This window comes from Aotus nancymaae, unplaced genomic scaffold (assembly GCF_030222135.1).
Source record: "Aotus nancymaae isolate 86718 unplaced genomic scaffold, 86718_ANA_hifiasm-v0.15.2.pri h1tg000067l, whole genome shotgun sequence".
NCBI classification, from domain to species: Eukaryota; Metazoa; Chordata; class Mammalia; order Primates; family Aotidae; genus Aotus; species Aotus nancymaae.
Genome location: NW_026988482.1, coordinates 4,850,756 through 4,869,168, shown reverse-complemented (window position 1 = coordinate 4,869,168; position 18,413 = coordinate 4,850,756). Strand labels below are relative to the sequence as shown.

Genomic DNA, 18,413 nt, shown 5'->3' with positions numbered 1-18,413 from the left:
CATTTGCAGGAAGGTAACTGTTATCACCCACACCATCAGCTAGGGGAAAGCCAAGCTGGGAATTAACCCAGAGACAAAGAGCCCTCAGGCTCAGGCAGGACGCGGCAGGGTGTTCCAGCACAGCAGACTGGATGTTAAGGCAGGTCCTAGGAGTGGATGAAGCACCCCAGGCTGGGAAGACACAGATGGGGTAGGAGGAGGTCAGGTTCCAAGGATGCAGGTCTGGAAAACGGTATGAGGGGCCCTGGAGTTTGTGAGCTTGACTCTAGTCCCAAGAAGAGTAAGGGAGAATTCCAGGCAAGGAATCCACGTTTTAAAGCAGAGGCACACGCTGGAGCAGGCCCAGCATTTGGGCCCACTTGCTGTGGGGCCTCTGAGCTGCTCAGCTGGGTCTCCTGTCCTAGAGAGAAGGTGGCCCAGAGCTTTGGTGAAGCAGAATCTGTAGATGAGGTTAAGGAACCCTGGTTGCCAAGGCTGATCTCAAACAGCAGGGAGCTAAGCTCATCACAACACCAACAGGTTCATGTTCTTAGCTTTCATCTATTCCGATCCCAGTGGCTTCAGGAAACACACACATACACCGTGCCCTTGAACTCAAAGCAAACTATGCACTCAGGGAAATACAAATATCATGTTCTTATAGCTGTGAAGTATAGCTCAGCTGTTTATAGAAGTCGTTGAGGTACTGTTGTTAGTTACTTACTTAGCCTGTTTTATTCTGAAAAATAAACGTACTCAATAGAATTTTAAACTTTGTAAACAGCACAGGGATTTCTTGTGTAAGTCCCAACTTGGGATTGCAAAATCATTTCTCCCTTAATATCTAGGTGTTACATTACATCTCATAATTTTAAGAGTCAATCTTTATAGAAATCCACACATATCTCAAATACGGCTGCTGCAAAAGCAGTTTTGACGGGTCAGATTTTCACATGTACAGGTATAAACAGTCAACACTCAGCGAACAAAATCCTCTAAGCATTTTGGTTACATAAAGTTGTATATTTTAAGTGATCAAACAAAGATGAAACTATATTGTTTATAGGTTTTAAAAACCAACCCAATAAAATTTTTATTTATTCAATAAAATATGCACAGAATGGCTGAAAATGTGTTCTATACAATCACAAGGTGATTTTTTTTTTTTTTTTTTTTTTTGCTGTTTTTGGTGTATATAAATAAGTGGTGTCTGAATAGAAATTAATTTAGAGGATGGAAATTTAAATCAGTTCAGTCGGTTCAAGGGGTTGTAGATAAGTTCATAGGTTAAAATTCACCAGGCTTGATTTATAAAACGTCAAAGAGTAGACAGCGTTTCCCTCCCTAAGGATGCATTGCCTGGCTGAGCAAGCTTTTACCAACCTATATGCAAACTGTGTGACTCTCCTCTTGCGCGGCCTCACCTCTTCTTACTGGAGACCCCTTCTAGGCTTCTGATTGCGGGTCCGCCTCTCGGCTCACCTCCACACGGCTCCTGTGTTGTCTCTGAAGCCCTCCCTCGTCTGTGCTTCTCAAATTGGGACACGTGTAACTTGGGGTATGAGACTTCCCTCTGACTGATGTCCCTCTGACCACTGGAAACCTTGTCATCAATTTAGTTTGTTTTGGTTGCAAGGGTCCTACGTATTCGAAAGAAAATTGAGGCTTTAAAGAAATCTGGGGTTCCATGAATAGCTTCAGACCTTTCCCTCTGGGCCTCCCCAGAGGTAGCTGCTCTGCCTTAGTTCTTGGTGAAGTTGGGAAGCACAGGTCCAGCTCCCTCACTGGTTGGGGGGGTATTCTGGGGTGATCCTGGGCCCCGGATCTGACTGCCAGTGCACCAGCTGTGAGTCCAACAGAGTTTTGACCTTAACTTTGCTGCTGAGCCTTCCAGTTTCCCCGCTGGGCCTAAGTGATAATCTCGTGTCTGGGCAGTTTGGCCGGGGCCGGGCATCCGCCCAGCTTTTCTCCCTGCTGGTGTATGGCGCCTCCTGCACCAGCCTCCTTTTCACTGGACGTGCAGCCTTCGTACAGGATCCCAGTTCACTCCCCACCCTCCGGAGGCCCGTGCCTCATTTTCCCGCCCTGCAGGTGGCCACGCTTGAAGACTCTTAGTGTTAGGGACGAACCCAGGCCTGGCCCCCATCCCCAAGCTCCCCGCCCTCGGCCTGCCTGCTTACCCGTCACCCTGCTTTTCACTTCCATGTTTGTGTCCCGGCACCTGGGGGGTTTTCCGTTTCTTTTCGCATGTTCAGATATCTGCTTTGCTACTGATTCCTGCATGAAACGCTGCCTTGAAACCCACGTCCAACCATCTCTACTCATCTGCCTGGATAGAGAGTATGCGACTTCCTGGTTACAACTTCTTTAGGAAAGGTAAAACCAGGTAGAGGGAAAGGGGGTGGCCTCTGATGGGTAAGACAACTGGAAGTCTCCCTTCAAACATGAATCCGGTTCCTCCACATCTGGCAGTAGAAGCTCCCAGTGGGTACAGAAAGTTGGACCTCATAGCCCTCGTGCTTGTCCCTGTAAGGAAAGAGTCCTGGACACAACTCTTCATTTAATTTCCTAAGGGACATCTAAGACCAGGCTGGAACAGTTGAGTAAAATTTTACTTGTGACTTAGAGATGACACAGAGGATAAACACAGGAAGGGAAAATACTCTAGATTATGAGGAAGGCAAGAATCAGCTACCCCTGAGAAGCAGCGTTTGTCTTGAGAAGATGAATGTGTGCACACGTGTGTGCATGCGTGTGTGCGCACGCATGTGTATGCGTGCGCGTGTGCATGTATGTACATGCCTTAAAAATAAAGATGAACAAGTCGCACACTAGTGTAAGCAGTGAAAACAGATTTTGTTCAGTAACTGCTGACAGTAGGGGAAAGAGCTGAGCTCCATTCTGATTTGTGCAGAGGTGATGACTGGGCCTTTTAAAGGGAGAATGACGAGTCAGAAGGTGGAGCCAGCGGGGTTCAGGTAGAGTCAGGGAAGTGAAAGATTACAAAGCGTTGGGCAGTGTCAGTGTGATGAGGCCAGCTGTGTCTACTAGCTGGCAGTTCTCCAAGCTAGGATCCTCTTCTGGAAGCTAGGACCCTCTCCCCCGACGGAGCCTGCGAGTCAGAGGCTCTGTCCTTCCTGATAATGACCTTGAGAGGAATGGCTTTCAGGTCCTTGAGAAAGACACTCCTGAGCTGTAGGCGACATATACACAGTAGCTCAGAGCCACAGAGGAAGGATTCACAATGGTGGGCCTCCTTTTTTAGCAAATGCTCTAAACAAGGGTGGTCAGGGGCCTATTGTCAGACGTTGGAGGACAAACTAAATTCTTCTGACAGCCTTAAGCTTTTCCAGACAGCAACTGGAAAGGGGGCTGGGCCAGCCCTGGGACGTGGCCTCAGGCTGCCAGAGGCCCTGCTGTGGTTTAGTGGAGTCTCAGAGGGCAGGGTGTGAGTGGAGTGTTGGGACTGAGAGTTTCAGCGTCCCAGGTATACTTGCCTTATGAAACAGATACAGTTAAAAGAACAGGTGTGTCCACCACCTACACTGCTGTTGGCAGCTTTTTAAAAGAGTACTGACCATTCTCTACAACCCACCACGGGCCCACTGTGGCAGGCCAGGAGTGCCGCAACCCCTCCCTCTAGAATCTGTTGAAGACAGCTAAAGAGAAAAAGAGTACTAAAGCTTCTTTGACCCATACAGGCCAGAGCAGTGCGTTCAGACTTTCTTGAACATGTATCAAAACAAGAAACACATTTTCTGTATTTCCTATTCTATTTTTTTCTTCAAATGCTGTTCACAAATCCGTCAAGTTTATTTCATCACCCGCTAATGTGTCACCCAAATCTGAAAGGTACAAGGCGGAAGGCATTGAGCTGGGCACACAGGGCAGGGGCAAGGGGAGAGGAGGTTGGCAAAGTCTTGTGTATTAGTCTATTTTCTTTTCTTTCTTTTTTTCCAAGATGGAGTCTTGCTCTGTCACCCAGGTTGGAGTACAATGGCGCAATCTCGGCTCACTGCAACCTCCGCCTCCTGGGTTCAAGCGATTCTCCTGTCTCAGCCTCCTGAGTAGCTGGGATTACAGGCATGCATCACCACACCCAGCTATTTTTTTTTTCTTCTTTTTTTTGTATTTTTAGTAAAGACGGGGTTTCACCATGTTTTCCAGGCTGGTCTGGAACTCCTGGCCTCATTATTCACCCACCTTGGCCAAAGTGCTGGGATCACAGATGTGAGCCACTGTGCCCGGCTAGTCCATTTTCATATGCTATGAAGAAATACCAGAGACTGGGTAATTTATACAGGAAAGAGGTTTAATGGACTCACAGTGTCACATGGCTGGGGAGGCCTCACAGTCATGGCAGGAGGCAAAGGAGGAGCAAAGGCACCTCTTACATGGCCTCAGGCAAGAGAGCATGTGCAGGGGAACTGCCCTTTATAAAACCATCAGATCTCGCGAGACTTGTTCACCATCACGAGACCAGCATGGGAAAAACCTGCCCCCATGATTCAATGACCTCCCGCCAGGAACCTCCCACGACACGTGGGGATTATGGGAGCTACAATTCAAGATGAGATTTGGGTGGGGACACAGCCAAGCCATGTCACCTTGATTTAACAAAGTGGCGCTACATAGAAGGTAGAGGGAAAAATGTGACTGTACAGAGAAGTCTATAATTCTGACCTTAGATAAACAGGATTTTTGTGGGTAAAATTCTGTTCTTTCATAATAAAAATGTAGTAACAGGAGCATCTATTGAGTAATTTCCCAGAAACACGAGACCAAGCCAGAAATAGGACAAAAAAAAAAAGAAAGATTATGACAGTGATGAAACTCGTCTAGGTAGAAATGCTGAGGTTTTCAACTGTCAAAATGCATTCTGGTAGAATCTCACAGTCCTGGAAAAAGTCACTGGAGGAATCTGGAGGAAAAATGATGTCTTAGACTTTGTTCTAAGTAGACATTAGTGAAGGAATGGGATGAGTCTTCGTGAAGCAACGCGACAAATGTTCACTGAAGGCCCACTATGTGCCAGGTGTGATTTTTGCCCATCTGTGAGCAGAACAAAGCCCCTGCTCGCATGAGCTAACATTCTAGCAGAGAGAGACAGGCAAGAATCAAACAAGCACATGATATAATGTCAAGCAGAGAAAAGCGGCCAAAGAACAGGAACTCAGGGAAAGGGTGATGCACGCTACTTGAGCTAGGATGAGCAGAGGCGTCCTTTCTGATAGAGACACTTAAATAGAGGCTTGAGTGAAGACAGAGTGAGAGGCCCCAGAGTGTCTGGGGAAGCTTACTCCAGGCAGAGGGAAGAGCTAACGCAAAGGCTCTGAGGCAGGAGGCTTCTTTCTGCGTATTTAAGGAACAGTCATGGCTGGGTGCAGGGGCTCACGCCTGTAATAAGTGTCAATCTGCACTTCAGGCCAAGGTGGCAGACCACTTGAGGTCAGAGTTTGAGACCAGCCTGGTCAACATGGTGAAACTCCATCTCTACTAAAAACATAAAAAAATTAGCCAGTCATGGTGGCACATCTATAATCTCAGCTACTCGGGAGGCTGAGGCAGGAGGATCACTTGAACCTGGGAGGCAGAGTTTGCAGTGAACCAAGATTGAGCCACTGCACTCCAATCTGGGTGACAGAGTGAGACTCTGTCTCAAAAACAAACAAAAAAACGTAACAGTCAAGAGGCCTGTGTAGCCAGAGTGAATTCACTCAGTGCCATGGTAGGTTCAGAGGCCTCTGTAAGCACTTTGAATGTCATCAGAGTAGGGTGATAGCTCTTAAGACAAGTTCAGAAATGCTAAAGACTCACAAACGTTCCACACTCAAGCTTGTGGCTTGCAAATCCAAGTCAGCTATGTTCGCAGAAGGTGGTTAACAGCAAGGAACTGCCACCCTGAGCCCAATGTTAACCCAACGTATACTGAGTTTGTTCTCCATATCCATGCCCTGTCCTGGGCACGGGCCTGTCCTGGGCACTCCTATTACGGTGGGCTGGGGCTGGGTCTCCAAACTGCCTAGTCACGCACCCTCGGGGTGTGGGGGAAGCCTCTCCAGGAGCTACGATCCCCCACTCATTCCCCGTGTAGGTGGAAGGCAGTACTCTGATCATATGACTGCTTATCCATTCAGCATCCTGGTGGTGATGGAAACATCAGTGCTGGTGTTAGTGGGGGTGAGCAAAAGGGGACAAAAGTCAGAACCCTTAAATTAGTGGCCCAGTTAATTTTTGAAAAGATCTGATTGGCAGCCTAAAATAACGTGAACTGAGATTCAGCACATTGAAAAACAAACTAATAAAAATTTCAATGGCTAAATGCAAAGCAACAAACTATTTTTAAAAACCTGGCTGGGCGTGGTAGCTCACACCTATAATCCCAGCACTTTGGGAGGCTGAGGGAGGCAGATCACAGGGTCAAGAGTTCAACACCAGTCAGGCTAATGTGGTGAAACCCCATTTCTACTAAAAGTACAAAAAATTAGCTGGGCATGGTGGTGGGTGCCTGTAATCCCAGTTACTCGGGAGGCTAAGGCAGGAGAATCACTTGAAACCAGGAGGCAGAGGTTACAGTCAGCCGAGATCGTGCCACTGCACTCCAGCCTGGGCAAAAGAGTGAAACTCTGTCTCAAAACAAACAAATGAACCAAAAACACCTGTAAAAAATGTGTGGCGATTAAGATGCGAGCTAGAAATTCGGTGCTGAAATTGTTGTTTCCAATTTTAGAGACTTCATCTTCCTGGGAGGTGGGTAGTGATCCTTAGTAGGAAGAAAGCCTGAAGATGTGCTGAGGGTTAGAAAAGGGCTCTGTTACTCACCTCCACTCCAAGTCACCTCATCCGAAAGCAGAATAATCATAGACTATGCCTCATAGAGTCTGGGTGAGGATTAGACAAGATCACACATGTGGAATGCTTAGCTCATCGGCCGACAGATTGTAAACATGCTGCACGTGTTAGCCGCTGTAATTGTCCTTACTTGACTGAAGGCCCACGGGGCTGGGGGCTACTTTCTTGCTGGTGTTTGTATCTATAGCACTTAACACAGTGCCAGGTACACAGTGACACTCAAAGAATGTTACGTCAACACTTGTCAGAAGTATTATATGGGTAGGGTTAGGGTTAGGGTTAGGGTCCTGAGAAGCTGCCACCCCAGTAATTACCGCTACCATTATTTATTTATTTTTATTTTTTGAGATGAAGTCTCGCTCTGTCACCAAGGCTGGAGTGCAGTGGCGTGATGTCAGCTCACTGCAACCTCTGCCTTCTGGGTTCAAGCAATTCTGCCTCAGCTTCCCAAGTAGCTGGGATTACAGGCACCCACCACCACACCTGGTTAAGTTTTGTATTTTTAGTAGAGACGGAGTTTTGCCATATTGGCCAGGCTGGTCTTGAACTCCTGACCTCGTGATCTGCCTGCCTCAGCCTCCCAAAATGCTGGGATTATAGGTGTGAGTCACCGTGCCTGGCCACCACCACCATTATTAATCATGCCCTGGACACTTGGCACACACCGGAGACTGAACAATGAAAACCACAGATGTCTTTTTGGACTGTGCCATATTTTTTTAAATTGGCAACACAGGGTCCATACTCCTTCTTCACCGGACAGAAAGGAACAGGGACTGTGCTCTTTAGAAAAGGGCTTGTAAGTCTGGTTTGCCAGTGTCCACTGACCTGCTTGGCCCCGAAGGCACTTGAGTTTGCAGCCTCTGACATACACCATCTTGTTTAATTCTTGCTTGAACGCTGTGAAGTAAACTGATGCTATATGGATGAGAAAACTGAGGCTCAGAGACTTCCTAGAGAAGACTGAACGCAGGTGCATGGGTCTCCAAGGCTGGCGATGCTTCTGCTCTGCATTGCTGCTTGCAGGGAGGGGTATAGGGAATGCCGGGAGGCGACGTCGCGGGTCTCATCTAGGACCATACGATTCAAAGATTTTATTTTATTTTATTTTATTCATCTATTTTTTTGAGATGGAGACCTGCTCTGTTGCCCAGGCTGAAGTGCAATGGCGCGATCTCGGCTCACTGCAACCTCCAACTCCCGGGTTCAAGCGATTCTCTTGCCTCAGTCTCCCGAGTAGCTGGGATTACAGGTGACTGCCAACAAGCCTGGCTAATTTTTTTTGCATGTTTAGTAGAGACAGGGGTTCTCCATGTTGGCCAGGCTGGTCTCGAACTTCTGATCTCAGGTGATCTGCCTGCCTCAGCCTCCCAAAGTGCTGAGATTATAGGCGTGAGTCACCGCGCCCAGCATGCATGTCACAACTTTAGAGTCACCCTGAAAAAAATCTGGAACTACTTATTACTAACTCACTCTGTGATCTGTGCAAGGTCAGGTACCTGTGCCATAAAACCCCCCAGTGGTTAAAGGTGATTTCTGAGTTTATTTCCACCCTAACAGATGCTCATACAGGAGGAAGGGCTGCGCTTTTTTTTTTTTTTTTTTTTGAGATAGAGTTTTGCTCTTGTTGCCCAAGCTGGAGTGCAATGGTGCAATCTCAGCTCACCATAACCTCTGCCTCCTGGGTTCAAGCAATTCCCCTGCCTCAGCCTCCCGAGTAGCTGGGATTACAGGCGTGCGCCACCACATCCAGCTAATTTTGTATTTTTAGTAGAGATGAGGTTTATCCATGTTGGTCACGCTGGTCTCGAACTCCCCACCTCAGGTGATCCGCCTGTCTCGGCCTCCCAAAGTGCTGGGATTATAGGCGTGAGCTACCACGCCTAGACAGAGCTGCACTTTAAGTAAAGTGTTCACGAGGGAGCAAAACATGACCACGAGCTCCTCAGTTACACTCCTAGTGATGGGGGCCGCCAACGACAGCCTGCGGTAACTTTCCTAAAAGGAAAGACGCTCCAGTCTGAACTGCCAGCCCGGAGCTCTGTTCTGTCCTCACGCTTCCCTGCCAGGCCTCCTCTCCCAGAGGGAGCTCTTAGACTGTGGTTCTATCCTGGGACTATTGAGCCTTAGAAGCCATTGTTTGAAAGATAGGTGACCTCACCGCAGGAGAAATGGTACAATGCCCTAATGTTAGGCTTGCACAATTCACGAATCAGCCCGCCAGCTTTTCTTTGCTTTGAAATGGGTCCTCTCCTTTCAGGGATTTGGCCCTTCGCCCTACCCTTTCCTCGCGTTGTTTAGCACAACCTAGGTCCTTCTGCAGGTTCTCAGTAACAAAGCATAACACAGCATTGTTTCCTCGGGTGTTCTACAGCACTTAGTTACCTGGCAAGAAAGTGTGAGTCTTTCTCGGAGGCAGAGTCTCATCCTCAAGCCTTCTGAGAACCGCAGCCCTGGCTGAAAGCCGCTCACGAGAGACCCTGAGGTAGATCCACCCAGCTAACCCGCCCCTCAGAAACTGTGAGATAATACACGATCGTTGCTTTAAGCCACTGAGGTCTGGGCAATTTACTGCATAGCTATAGAAAACTAGTATCTGGGGAATCGGTGACAAGTGGAGGGAGGGCGGGGGAGAAACTGCCTCAGGGATGTGCCCCCCACCTCCCTCCTCCAGATGGGACTTGGGGGCATCTGAGGAAACTCCAAGAGATTCCTCTCCAGGGAAGCCATCCTGGGGTCCCCTTACGCCAGGAGCAGTGAGGACAGGAGAATGACCTTTATCTTGCTAAAAGCTCTGTGAGGGAGGGATGGAGGGACGGAGGGAGTTGTGCCCTTGACCTTCCCCTGAGTGAATGGGAAGGGCTGTGTCTCCAGGGTCCATGGCCTCTGTGCCCCGGATGGTGCTGAGGCTGCCAGGGACCACGGAGCCACCCACTGGGAGGGAGGGGTTTGGCCTGGCTCAGGAGACTTCGTCATCCATAGACACCCACAGTCTGGGGTGGGCAAAGCTGGGAGGTGACACAGGAACTGAAAAGCCTGAGAAGCTCCAGCCCCTCCACAGGGTAAGTGGCACCTCCAGGTAAAATGACCAGCTGGTTCCAGCCCCTCTGCAGGGTAGGTGGCACCTCCAGGTAAAATGATCAGCTGGTTCCAGCCTCTCCGCAGGGTAGGTGGCACCTCCGGGTAAGATGACTGCCTGGAGCTGGTAGCTCCTTTCCCTGCTCTCCCAGGGGCCCTGCTGGGAATTGTGGGAAGGGGAGGGGCACACGCTGGGCACAGAGGGGTTCTCAGATGCTGGACTGAACTGTTTCGGGGGTCATCTGGGTCATTCCCCGCCTCCAGGTGAGGATTTGCTGAGCCCAGAAAGAGGAACGATGCTCCCGGCACCGCAGAGCCCGATTCCACCTCCCTGTGGGTGGACCGTCAGCGCAGGCCCTGACAACGCAGAGAAAGACACACGACCCACCTGGGCCAGTGACAGCAGGAGCTCCCGATGCCACACGGGAGGGTGGGACGCCTGGAGCACCGCGGGGCCCGGGTCAGTCTGGAGCCAGGTTTTCCACACTCCTGAGAGTGCAGCCTCAGGGAGATGCGAACTGTACCCCCAACACAGCAGACACGCAGAAATACATTTACACGATCCAAACTCAAGCGCGCGGAACAATATTCACCCTCACAGTGTGTGACGTCCTTGTCTGTCCCACCCCATCCTATGGTGCTCTGTCCTATCCTAGGAGACAAAGCAGGAGGGGGCTGCGGAGGTCGGGGAGTCTCATCCAGGCCCGTGGGCAGCAAGTCTCTCCGGAGAGAAACTGCAGCTGCTCGGGGTGTGCCCTCGCCTGTCTTCCCCCGGGCCCGGGTTCCTGGCAGCAGAGACAGTAACCTATTCACCAGGTATCCCCCAGGGCTCTGGGAGAAACCCAGAATTCTCAGAACCAGAAAACCTTAGAGAACATCCTGCAGGCAGAGCTCCTGGTTCAATGGAGGGGAAAGTGTGGTTCCCAGGGCCCCGCCAGGGACAGAGATTGACCACCAGTCTGTGGGCACAGTGGGGACTGGCTCAATGCCCTGTGGGGGCTGAGTGAGGGCCAGGACTGGGGCATCCTGACTCCTAGAGACCATGTTCCCTTCCTCACCCAGGCCTTCCAGTCCCAGCCCCTTTTCATCTATTTATTGTGGAGACAGGGTCTGGCTTGTCACCCAGGCTGGAGTGCAGTGGTGTGATCACAGCTCACTGCAGCCTTGACTTCCTGGGTTGAACTGATCCTCCCACATCAGCCTCCTGAGTGGCTGGGACCACAGGCACAGGCCACCACACCCAGCTAGTTTTTGTAGAGATGGAGTCTCTACTAATTTTTTAAGTAGAGATGGAGTCTCTACTAATTTTTTTAGTAGAGACGGAGTTTCAGCATGTTGGCCAGGCTGGTCTCGAACTCCTGAGCTCAACTGATCTGCCCGCCTCTGCCTCCCACAGTGCTGGGATTACAGGTGTGAGCCATGGCGCCCGGCCCCTGGGCTGACTTTTGCTGCCTTACATCATCTGCGTATTTAATCCCCTGCTGGATTCACTGGCCAGGGCTCTGTGGTCCTAACGGTCTTAGGCACTGAGGAGCTGGCAGCACTGAGGGGACCCCAGCATCTCAGACTCAGGGTCTGGCCAGTTCCAGGTGTGTGAGGGAACAACTAAGAGGCCCACGGCCCCGCGGCACGAGGGGGCTCTGGAGTCCGTCAGACCCGCTTCTCACCGTCACTCACTAGCTGTGTGATCTTGGGCATGTCACTTAAGCTCTCTGAGCATCAGCTTCCTGATCTGTAACATTAGGATAAAAAAGATCTATTTTGTAGGGTTGGTGTGAGGATTAGCAAAAATGTATATGATGTACAGTACATGACACATTATGGGAACTAAAAAATAGCACTTGTTGGCTGGGCACAGTGAATCATGCCTGTAATCCCAGCACTTTGGGAGGTCAAGGTGGGTGGGTCACTTGAGGTCAGAAGTTCAAGACCAGCCTGACCAACATGGCAAAACCCTGTATCCATTAAAAAAAAAAATACAAAAATTGGCTGAGCATGGTGACGGGCACCTGTAATCCCAGCTACAAGGGAGGCTGAGGCAGGAGAATCACTTGAACCCAGGAGGCGGAGGTTGTAGTGAGCCGAGATCGCGCCATTGCACTCCAGCCTGGACAACAAGAGCAAAACTCCATCTCAAAAAAAAAAAAAAAATGAAATGAAATAGAAAACTCAGTTCCTCGGTTGCATTAAGTGCATTTCGATATTCACGTTATCTGTCACTCCTGTATTAGACAGTACAAATACAGAAGATTTCCATCATCACAGAAAGTTCCATTGGGTAGACTTGGTCTAGGACTTGAAACTTTTACCAGTAGAGGGAAATCTGGAAAAATGTATTGTGGTAACCCGTATTTAACACTCCTTTCTGCTCAGTTCATCCCACGGACTCCAACACAAGTAACGAAAATATGCTTGCCACCATAGTTCTCTACTACAATGGATCACACAGCCAATCACACAAGTTCTTGCTTTAGGAACTTAAAATATCAAATAATCGGAACAAGAGAAAAACAAATACGGACACTCCTTCTTTACCCAAACAACCTGCTGTTTCGCTTATAAATCTATGTCTGAAATCAGGCCCACGCCATCTCACCACAACCTTGTCATCTACTTCTATGAACTACCGCATTTTTTTTTAAACTAAGTCATTTTTACATTGGTAACAAGGCATAGTTCAATTTACTAGTGATAAAGCCAATATAACTAGGCTAGGGTCAATATAAACTGTAACCAGAAAATGCTGAGAATATTCCAGTTATAGAGGAATCATCAAGGAAGCACAAGCTACGAGCAAACATGACTAAGAAAGACTGACAGGTAAGTTAAAGACAACCAAATCTAAGAGGATGACTGATTTTTCCCTGAAACATCAACAGCATATAAAGTCTAGAATCCGAGCTACATTTCGCATTTGCTTCCCCACTGTGTTCTGACTATGACTCCTCCCAAGTACAGCTTAAATATCATGTTACAATGTGATAAAATTATTTTCCTGCTTCATCCGCCTGGCTGACAAAACCCTGAGAAACAATACAGTGCCGGATAATGACATTTTGGTCACTACAAATTGCATTTCCAGTGGTGGTCCCGTAAGTGTATACTGGATACTGGAGCTGAGAAATTCTTGTTGCCTAAGGATTTCATAGCCATTGTAAAGTTATAGCCTAATTACTTTATTTTTATATTTATTTACCTATTTATTTGAGAAAAAGTTTCACTCTTGTTGCCCAGGCTGCAGTGCAATGGTGCGATCTTGGCTCACCACAACCTCTGTCTCCCGGGTTCAAGAGATTCTTCTGCCTTAGCCTCCCAAGTAGCTAGGATTATAGGCATGTGCCACCAAGCCAGGCTAATTTTGTATTTTTAGTAGAGACAGAGTTTCTCCATGTTGGTCATGCTGGTCTCGAACTCCTGATCTCAGGTGATCTGCCTGCCTCAGCCTCCCAAAGTGCTGGGATTACAGGCGTGAGCCACCGCACCCAGCAATTGCTTTATTTTTAAAAATAAATGTAGTGTAGCCTACATGCAGAGTGTTTATAAAGGCTACTGTAGTATTGTTTTGTTTTGTTTTTGAGATAGAGTTTCGCTCTTGTTGCCCAGGCTGGAGGGCAATGGCACTATCTCAACTTACTGCAGCCTCTATCTCCCAGTTCAAGTAATTCTCCTCCCTCAGGCTCCCGAGTAGCTGAGATTACAGGCATGCACCACCATGCCCAGCTAATTTTGTATTTTTAGTAGAGACGGGGTTTCTTCATGTTGGTCTCGAACTCCCGACCTTAGGTGATCCACCCGCCTTAGCCTCCCAAAGTGCTGGGATTACAGGCGTCAGGCGTGAGCCACCACACCCAGCAATTACTTTATCTTAAAAATAAATGTAGTGTAGCCTGTGTGGAGAGTGTTTATAAAGTCTACTGAAGCATATAGTAATGTCCTAGGCCTTCACATTGGCTCACCACTCACTCACTGACTCACACAGAGCAACTTCCAGTCCTACAAGCTTCTCCACTGTAAGTGCCCTATACAAGGGTGCTGTTTTTATCATTGATACGTATCTTTACTCTACCTTTTCTATGTTTAGATAAACAGATACCATTGTGCTACAGCCGCCTATAGTATTCAGTATAGCGGAGCAGCGGGCTGTAGCACACAGCCTAGGTTTGTAGTAGGCTACACCATCTACGTTTGTGTAAGTCACTCTGATCTCTCAGAACACACCCAGTTGTTTAGTGAGACATAACTTCTATGAATTTATTTCACCGGAATAAAAGCAAGGAATTCACAGATGACAAATATTTGATTTGGTTTTCACAAGTACTGGGCAGATCACAGTTGATGATTACTACAGACACTACTAAACATGAAAATCAAGAACCTCAGATGTGATAGTACTTATTGAAATTATGTTTCAAAAAGCAACTCCTGCACACTCTTCTAGGCCCTGAAAGAGTAATGAACTAGGCCAGGCACAGTGGCTCACTCCTGTAATCCTAGCATTTTGGGAGGCCGAGATGGGCAGATCATGAGGTCAAGAGAGTGAGACCATTCTGACCAATATGGTGAAACCCTGTCTCTACTAAAAATACAAAAATTAGCTAGGTGTGGTGGCACGCACCTGTAGTCCCAGCTACTCGGGAGGCTGAGGCAGGAGACTCGCTTGAACCCGGGAGGCAGAGGTTGCAGTGAGCCGAAATCGCGCTACTGCACTCCAGCCTGGTAACAGAGTGAGACTCAGTCTCAAAAACAAACAGAGAAGTGAACTATATATAACGGCATAGTTCACTGTGGAGTGTGATCTCTATCCCCCTACAACTTAACTGGCGAAGTCTACTATAAACTTTTCCCCTAAACCAACTTTTGCTAGATAGCTACTGTAATTAAATAAAGAATTGGAACACTTACCAGTAAGTCAGTAGCAGTCAGGGGTTTGTCCTTTATCTGAATTCCCTCCATAATGTTTTCTTCCTTCTGTCACTACCTGCAAAACATCACCAACCCCTAATTCTCAAGAGTCATTTGTCAAAGTCAGTACTTAAACTGGTAAACATGTCTGAGACCAAACATCCCTGCTGCTAGCACACCATGGCAGACAGGGCTTGAAAGGTAACAGTTTTATTTTGAGCAGGGGCCAAGACAATGCAGCACTTCACAGCTACGATGTAACTAGATCCTGCCTCAGTTTACTAAGAAAACACAGTGCACCCTTGAAGGCAACAGGTCTGAACTGGGCAGGACCACTTGTAAGCGGATTCTCTTCTGCCTCTGCCACCCTTTAGACAGCAAGAACAACCCCTCCTTCTCCCTCCTTCTCCTTAGCCTACTTGACATGAACATGAGGAAGATGAAGGCCTTTATGATGATCCACTTCCACCTAACGAACAGTAAATATATTTTCTCTTCCTTACCATTTTCTTAATAACATTTTCTTCTCTAGCTTACTTTATTATAACAATACAGTGTATCATACATATAACATATAAAACATGTGCTTAATCGACTGTTATTAGTAGGGCTTCTGGCCAACATTGTTGGTAGTTAAGTTTTTGGGGAGTCAAAAATTATATGCAGATTTTTGACTGCATGGGGGTTGGTGCCCCAATCATGCTGTTTAAGGCTCAACTATAATCAGATATTAATAGCATCTTAATTAGCAATACTAGGGAAGAATAGCCCTTATCACACCAGAAACAGACATGCTTTTTCTCAGAAGCCGGGATATCTTTCACTGTGTTCTGCAAGGAACAACCTGACTGGTTCATCTCTCATCTGTCAAAAGCGCATACAATTTCCTTCCTCATGGTAGTTACAAGAGGAAAATGTTAATTCACACTGAAGTTGGAATAAAAAGCCATTTGATTTCTATACCTCATCCCTACTGTTGGAAAAGACTATTGAATTTACTAATTCTGCCTAAATATAGATATTACTGGACCAAATCCTAGAACAAAGTACTCTGTTGTTAAAAAAGAGGTTCAACTCAGGCTGAGCGTGGTGGCTCACGCCTGTAATCCCAGCACTTTGGGAGGCCGAGACAGGCGGATCACCTGAGGTCAGCAGTTCAAGACCAGGCTGGGCAACATGGTGAAACCCCTTTTCTACTAAAAATACAAAAAATTAGCCGGGTATGGTGGTGGCACCTGTGATCCCAGCTACTTGGGAGGCTGAGGCAGGATAATCGCTTGAACCCGGGAGTCAGAGACTTCAGTGAGCCGAGATCGCGCCACTGCACTCCAGCCTGGGTGACAGAGTGAGACTCCGTCTCAAAACAAAAACAAAAACAAACAAATAAAAAAGAGGTTCAACTCAGTTTTTCTTCTATCTGGTACAGTTGTTTAGTTGTTTTTTCTTCTTGTGTTTTCTCTGATAGCTTTATTACAAATGCTAAGAAATGATACTACTTTCGCAATTTTAGAACAGAGCTTAAACAAGAAGATAAATTTTAAATCCCTGGCCATGGCTTTTATGTATATCAATTAGAAAAACGTTACCGTCTTTCAAAATTATTGTAAAACATTGATCCTATCAAGGGCCAATTCTTCTTTCTTCACCAGAATTTGAAATACGTCTGTCAGGAACTTCTTGGTAACTTCCAACATAGTGATTAGTATTGAGGCAGAAAGCAATATAATCTTTAAAAGAGACAATGACTGCCTGGGCCCAGTGGCTCACGCCTGTAATCTCAGCACTTTGGAAGGCCAAGGCGGGCGGATCACTTGAGGTCAGGAGTTTGAGACCAGCCAAACTGGCTGACAAGGTGGAACTGGGTCTCTACCGAAAATACAAAAATTAGCTGGGCATGGTGGCTCATGCCTGTACTCCCAGCTACTAGTGGGGAGGCTGTGGCACGAGACTAGAGGCGGAGACTGAACCCGAGAGGTGGAGACTGCAGTGATCTCAGATAGCGCCACTTCACTCCAGCCTGGGTGATGAAGTGAGATTCTGGAAAAAAAAAAAAAAAAAAAAAAGGCAATGACTATGTTGACAAATCAATTAGGCAGATGTAATAGTTTCATAACAATACTTAGAGAAATAATGTTTGAGACCAAGCGTCCATGTCTTACTACAGAACTGAGTGAGACAGAGATTGTGGGAAACAATTGCTTTGAGCAGGGGAAAGGACCATATAGCACTTCACAGCTATACGGTAACAATTAACCCAACCTGCCAGCTGGAGAAAAATCATGTGCACACCTCAGGACTTGTATTTAATTTCTAGTAAATCTCATGGATTTGATCCTTAATTTGTTGGTTCAACATTTTTATCTGCTTCATCCAAAACAAGCTGATCCATTTGAAAAGTTAGAAAAAAATGTTTCACTTAACTGTGAGCTGGACATCATTACTTCCTTCCAATTAGTACAGAGTGGAAGGAGGATAGAAGAGTAACTTTCCAGCATAGAACCCTTTCGAATACCACCTCAGCCACGCAATCAAGGTCACCATCAACAGTCTCAACTCTCAATCTGATGTGATGAGAATCACACTTTATATCTATGGTCTTCCTCAGATATAAAAGCCCCAAATCCAAGTCTAATCCAGAGGAAAACGTCAGTCAATTCTAACAGAAGGATATCCTACAAAATACCTAATACTCCTCAAAACTGTCAAGGTCATCAAAGCTAAAAAATTCTGAGACTGTCACAGCCTAGAGGAGTCTAAAGACACATGACACCAAAGTGTAATGAATGTGGTATCCTGGATAAGATTCTGGAACAGAAAAAGTACCTTACATAAAAACTAAGAAAATCTGAATAGGTTGTGGACCTTAGTTCATAATTACACATCAATGTTGCTTCGTTTGTTAATTGTGTCACACTGGCCAGGCCCCGTGGCTCACGCCTATAATCCCAGCACTCTGGGAGGCCGAGGTGGGTGGATCACGAGGTCAGGAGTTTGAGACTAGCCTGGCTAATATGGTGAAACCCCATCTCTACTAAAAATACAAAATTTAGCTGGGCATGGTGGCACGTGCCTGTAGTCCCAGATGCTTGGGAGGCTGAGGCAGGGGAATCACTTGAACCCAGGAGGCGGAGGTTGCAATGAGCCGAGATCGCACCACCACAGTGCAGCCTGGGCAACAGAAAAAGACTGTCTCAAAAAAAAAAAAAGTATCATACTAACCATAACATAGTTACACCACAAATTTACCATACTAACATAAAATGTTAATACCAGGAATAACGGTGCAAGGTATATGGGGACTCGTACTATCTTCTCTGGAAACCTGTAACTTTTTTCTGGAAACCTAAAACTGTTTTAAAAATAAAACAGCCTATTTTTAAAAAGTCTTAGTATCCCCTCTAGATATTCACGTGCAGCAGCTTGCTTCTTTAGGCTATTTTCCCTCCTCTACCCTAACTATGACTCGCTAAAAAATATCTTAGGAAAAATCAAAATAGACATTTTCTACATTATTCTTCTGTGTTTAAGATGTATAGTGAATACGCTCCGCATTTACATCTCCAGGGCAAGTTCTTCTGATACATATTCACTGGTTTTCATTC

General features: G+C 46.9%; 1 long non-coding RNA gene and 2 other non-coding genes across 7 annotated transcripts in view; all 3 read right to left on the bottom strand.

Moving 5' to 3' along the window:
- Positions 1-18,413, bottom strand: part of LOC105720576 (uncharacterized) — a 42,150-nt gene that overhangs the window by 20,584 nt on the left and 3,153 nt on the right. For all 5 annotated transcript variants that reach the window (XR_010338932.1, XR_010338933.1, XR_001108186.3 and 2 more), the window contains exons 2-3: positions 16,398-16,848; positions 14,812-14,887 (exon numbers count right to left, since the gene is read on the bottom strand). This is a non-coding gene — a long non-coding RNA (uncharacterized LOC105720576). The remainder of the gene's footprint in view (positions 1-14,811; positions 14,888-16,397; positions 16,849-18,413) is intronic.
- Positions 14,956-15,085, bottom strand: LOC135270918 (small nucleolar RNA SNORA63). Its single transcript, XR_010339065.1, has one exon. It is a non-coding gene; the product is annotated as a small nucleolar RNA SNORA63 (small nucleolar RNA).
- On the bottom strand, positions 16,160-16,343 carry LOC135270874 (small nucleolar RNA SNORA81). The gene has a single exon (XR_010339032.1). It is a non-coding gene; the product is annotated as a small nucleolar RNA SNORA81 (small nucleolar RNA).